Genomic DNA, 6000 nt, shown 5'->3' with positions numbered 1-6000 from the left:
GCCTGCTGGGTGGCTGGGTGGCCATGCGTTGACATTTCAGATTACAGGGCTATGTTTGCAGCTGAGGCGGTGGGGGTTTGGTTCACTGCAGTCTGGATCCCCTTGCACTAGCTCCATTAATCAGAGCCCACACCCACTGGAACAAGGCACAGACATTGTCGGGGTGTGCACCGCCTTATGGTGCACCAGCTGTGGGCAGATGAACCTAGCCATCACATTAACTGGAGCACACATGCATGCAGAGACCCATTGTAGCCCCCTACACTTCACCTACTGTCCCTGATCGGAATATAAAACATGCTAATATCATGAAATATGCGGCGTAGGCATAAAACACTATCCCAGTAGAGCTGGATTTGTTTGTGACCATGACATATATGGAAAGTTTCTTTTGATGTGCTTGAGGTTGATCATATAGCAGGGAAAGTACTGTAATTCCCCAGTGTGGCAAGAAGAACAGCTCGGAGGATCAAATGTAATGGATTATTTCAACATCAGATGCGTTCTTTCCACGCTTGCAAGGAGAGCAGCATAAAAGCATTGGGAGCGGCGCGACTGCTGTGGTGTCTGGAACCTGAGCGGCATGCGAAAAATGACAGTGTTGAGTTATGAAGTCCAGTCTTTCAGGAACACATGGATCTGAGGGAAGAGGCCCATAATCTTTATGAAATGCTTCCGACAGTATTTGAAACAGTCCATTGCCTAGGGGACACATTTTGAATACTACGACGCATTTATCATATTCTTCTCTGGCAGCTCCAGGCTATTTCTGTTGCATCATGGCTTTTATGACCATCTGTTGCAGAATGAAAATTTTAATTAAAAATTACATTCTGTTGCTCTTGAGTGCCAGCATTTTGAAAATGTTCTGAAAGTTTACCCCATCCAATGACGAGGCAAAGCCAAGGCTGAACTAATCAATAATCACCAAATATTTATTTGTGTCAAAAGTCTTATGCTGTGTAGAAACTTCAAATGAAGTGGAAATAATGCTCACTTCCTGTGAAGCACACATGCGGCAAGCAGACGAAAGCAAATAAAGATATAGATACAGAATACTTGATGGAGCACACAGCTGCACAATAGCGATAGGCATAGTAAAGTTGATTTCACAAATTTTGTTTTGCTCTGAAGTCCCTGAGAGGACAGCAATTTAGACAGGAAAACAAATTGCAGAGTTGAAAAAGAAATAAGTTATCACATTTACACATGCCACATTTGTCATTTTCAGGGAAGATGTGATGTGTTAAATATTTGCAATAAGAAGGGAATAAATTGTCAAGGATACCGTTTACAACAGTGGTTCATGGCCCTGGTCCTGGGCTGCCACTCACCTGAATTATTATTGTAAAATGCTCCTTTTGTAGCAACTGCTGGAAGGTTTGACAAGCTTTACAGAACATTAGAGGAACTCCTATTCAACCTAAAGCAATAGCAAAATAAATTGCATATGGAATAAGTTAGTAATTCCAAATGATGTTTGTTGTGTATGCAAGTAAAAGGTCACACTGTTACACTGGTAACACTTTACATCAAGGGTACATGATCTGCCAGTAATTAAGACATTTACTCATGAACAACTAATCAGAAAGTAATGAGTCAGTAATCAGGAACAAATGAATAAGTCATATATTAACAACCAAAAGAGTATATTACTAAGGCATGTACTAATGAATGAAGATGAAGGTAATAAAGGCTTTCTGCAGTGCCTGAATTTATTAGGAACTCATGTGTTAATTAATGTTTGTTGTCATAAGATCCCTTCAGACACACTGCTCTGGAATATTATGCCTATCAAAGTCAACTGTGGTTTTTCTGTATCTCCATCCTTTCATCATCTTGTCCTTCTTTTTCATCTTGCTCTGTAAGCAGACCTTGTATTTGCCTGTTTCTGTCTGTCAGGTCTTAAGATTATTGTTTTTGATTTCTAATGTTACCTCATCTGTTTCTACCCACCTAGTGACTGTTTAATTGAATTAAAAGCTTACACTGACACTGTTTTGCAAGTAGTACTCATTTGTGACAGTTGCCATAGTTTTAATTAATCTTTAATGTTAATAATATGATGTGTTAACTCTATTGATACACAGTGCCTCATGAGGGAATGGTTTATCCTACAGTTACGACTGAACTCAGAAATTAGTTCATTATTGGTAGGGAAAGTGCAGTGCCTTTCTCATAGCGTTATACAGGGAATCCTTAATTGTATGCACATTTTTGTGCTTTCTCACATCTAGTGCACCTGATTGAACTCAACTGCTAATTTATAAGCCCTGGTTGTGCTGGTTGAGGCGTGTCAGAGTGAGAAAAATACAAAACTATGTAGTGTCAATTCTCAATTCACTATAAAGAAAGCAATGATTACTGATGACTCGTGATGAATTCATAATGTTTGTGCCCCCAAAAGTACAGTGATGAACCAGTCACACTTTATTACTGATTTAAAACTAACAAAATAGCAAGGGTTAATCGTTTTACTTGCTAAACTGACAGTCATTCTTTTGCCCTTCCAAGAACAATGATGAAAAACAAGTACAATATGGCTCACATAAAACACGACATTGACGAAATTCTCAGGAATAAAAAGCCATATTTTATTATCATCTTATGACTTCTACACAATACACATAACCAGAGAGTGTGAATGTGTCGCTGTAGTACACGGAAAACAAAGAGGAACCAAGTTACATAACCTACTGGTTCTGTTCCACAAACATCTGTAAAACAGACAGAACTGCCAGCTAAATAATGTAACAAAGATATTCATATTGCAGCGAGTGGTGTTTCCAAATAACTCACACAAGTTGAAGATAGAGTCTGTGACTCAGCTTCACTGAAAAACACAAAAGAAAGGGGAGAATATTGCGCCAGGTTGGCCAGGTATGGCTGTTTACTACTAGGCCCTGTGAAGCTCTGCCACCGTGCACACATAGCCCTTCAAAATAAGAGTCGCTCTCTACGGGGGGATAACAACTGAACTAAGCAGCATAAAATCAACGTGTGATTTTAACCAGACAGAACAAACGTGCCGGACGCCACATAGTACTACTAGAATCACTCCACTCTCGTTAGAAACACAAATACCTTACTACTCTTAAAACCAAAAAAAGGTTTACTGCAAATAAGTTCCATTCTATTTCATCACAGAAAACCAGGGCATATTTTACACGTTATTCTAAAAAGAGGTGAGGCATGAAAAAAACACCCAGACAACAATATCATGTGTAAATATTATATTGGCGATGTAAATTACATATATAATACAATATGCATATGCATAACTCACCTTTAAAAGTAAGAAAATATTTTGAAAATGCAAAAGGAGAAATATTACAGTTTTTTAAAATAATTTTTTCAATTATTTTCTTTTGCTTCTCTTAAACGGTTTATGAGAAATATTCACTGAAGACTCTATGGCTGCTTGACATATAGCATTTATCACAATTACTGCCATTTACTGGAGAAGAAAAATAGCAGTAATTTCCAGCTGTGGAAACAGTTGAAGTGTGACATTTGAAAAGTTTCGATTACTAAAACATTTAGATATAGCAATTAAAAAAAAAAGAACAGCAAATGTATAATGGGAAACACATTTTCAATTTTCTGAAGGTAGCATTTTTTTGTTTGCTTAATTAACACATGAATTCCTAGTAAATTCAGGTGCTCTTCACTCATTAGTACATGCATTAGTGACATGAGTTGGTTGCTGTTACACTGAAATGGCTAAAATGCACCATGTTACTCAAGTGAGTACTTGTTTATCAATCTGAAATCTTGCAGTGATGCAAGCGTTCCATTATTTTTATATATTCCACCATTGGTGCCAAACATTTCTACTTTGCATTAAAATAAAGAACAGCTACATGTATCACAGTCAAAGCAATAATTACAAACCTGACTTGATATCTGCCTCTTAATTATTGGTTTGTCAAATTGAATGTAATCAAGCCATAATCAGGTCTCTGATGCATGTGCTAAAATTACACGCATCGCTGTTACTTTATTGCTCCTTGGCTGTCTTTAGCAGCAGCTTGTGCTGCAAAAACTATATGAGTGTCTGTCAAGAGTCAAATAAATGACATTAATAAGGCTGATTATGTGGACAGTACAGAGCTAATGTGCTGCTAGAAGGCGCAGAAAAGCATGCTATGATGTTGACAAAAAAATCACAAAAATGCCTTCCATCCAACATGAACTGAACCAGGGTTCATCTGGAAGGAAACCAAGAACCTTGCACACACACACACACACACACACACACACACACACACACACACACACACACACACACACACACACATCATCTAAGCTGCTTCTTCTTCTGGGTTGCGAGGGGTGCTGGAGCCTATCCCAGTGGTCATCAGGCGGAAGGCGGAATATACCCTGGACAGGTCACCAGTCCATCACAGGGAAGAACCTTGCAATGATAATTAATATATGTGACTTTTTTTTGTAAATGTCATATATGCATTGAATGGCACTGTTTGGTGCCCAGTATTTAAAACAGAAGCATCACTAAAATGTAAATAAAGCACTGGATTTTTAATGTAAAATTGTATAAAATAAATTAGAAAACAAAACTCATAATGATATTAAAAAGGGTGGAATGGTTAATATGTTTTTTGTTGGATGGGGCTTATTTGACAGACCACAGTTCAGCTGTTTAGTGTGCACAAGTGGAGCGTTTATCTGTCAAAACTAAAGAAAAAGTTCAAAATTCCAAACCAAACAATGTAGGTACCAAAAAATATACCCAACAGTTGCTACAAATGAAGGCATTTGTGGCCATTCAAGTCAATTAACAAACCCTTTCTTTGTTGAAGTGGGTTAAAGCAGGAATTAAAACAGTAAAATGTGCAAGGCAGAGGTACTCTAGGAAACACTATTATTCTTGATGCAGTATGTCAACTTGTGCCTTGGCCTGGAAGTGGAAGATGACTGCAGACAATTCTGACAGGACAATAGTAGTCCAGGCCTGTCATGTACTGATATATAGAAAAGAAGAAAAGAGAAGAATAGAGTTATTACCAAGTTAGAGCAGGGTGACCTAGACTTGCTCATATGCCAATTCACAGTAGAAGCACAGAGCGTTCTGATGCACTGACAGTGTGAAAAATCCATCTCACTCATGATCCAACACGACCCGGCGAGATTGATTTCAGGGCTTTAGGGCTTATGAAACTTGTCCTGAATGTGGTTTTGCTGGAGGATGGCATTTAAAAGAATGTTGTCAATTATGTAAATGTCATGTGATTATACAGTTTCATTACTGCTGCCTTATGACCATTTCACCACTGCCACGCATTATGTGGCTTCTAAAATTGTTGCTTCTCCCGAGGTTAGTTAAAGTGTAATGATCCCGCTCTCGTTGTTCTGTCTCATTGGTTTTATTGATTAAAGTGCCACCGATTTCACAGATTTTCATCACTGGTAGACTGTACATCACTAGTGATTACAACAAATAGGAACACATTATTAAGCTTGAGACTGTGTTGGCTGTAAGTATATGTCCATTCTTGAAAATGCAGCAACCATATTATTTAAGCGACTTCTTTTGGTCTGTACACTGAAAGAGTAATAACAGAATGAAGGGATTGAGATAAAAGTAATTAAATGATTCTGACTAGTCAAAGAATTACACACCAGCTCATAGCAGTCTGTCCACAGCAGGGAATTACTGCCATTTTACAAACTAAAGCCTGATCTTCTTTAGCTCCAACATTATAGAAACACATAAATAAACCCAAATAAAAGACCAAGATGGTAACGCTTCATTCAAGGCTTCCATAAGTAGATGGTTAAAAGAGAAACGATCAAATTAATGGACGGTATTTTTGAGGAAAACTGCTTTTACCATGTCAGTGGCATGTTTTTCCTGAGATGCTAATTTCAATGATTGGATCTTTTTTGCTTCAAAAGCATGTCTCTTTGTGCAGCTGTAATGGATTCCAACAAAGAAAACAAGGAGTAAATTATAGTGCAAAACTGTGTCTTTTCTTA

This window comes from Pygocentrus nattereri, chromosome 10 (assembly GCF_015220715.1).
Source record: "Pygocentrus nattereri isolate fPygNat1 chromosome 10, fPygNat1.pri, whole genome shotgun sequence".
NCBI classification, from domain to species: Eukaryota; Metazoa; Chordata; class Actinopteri; order Characiformes; family Serrasalmidae; genus Pygocentrus; species Pygocentrus nattereri.
This window is presented reverse-complemented; position numbering follows the sequence as displayed.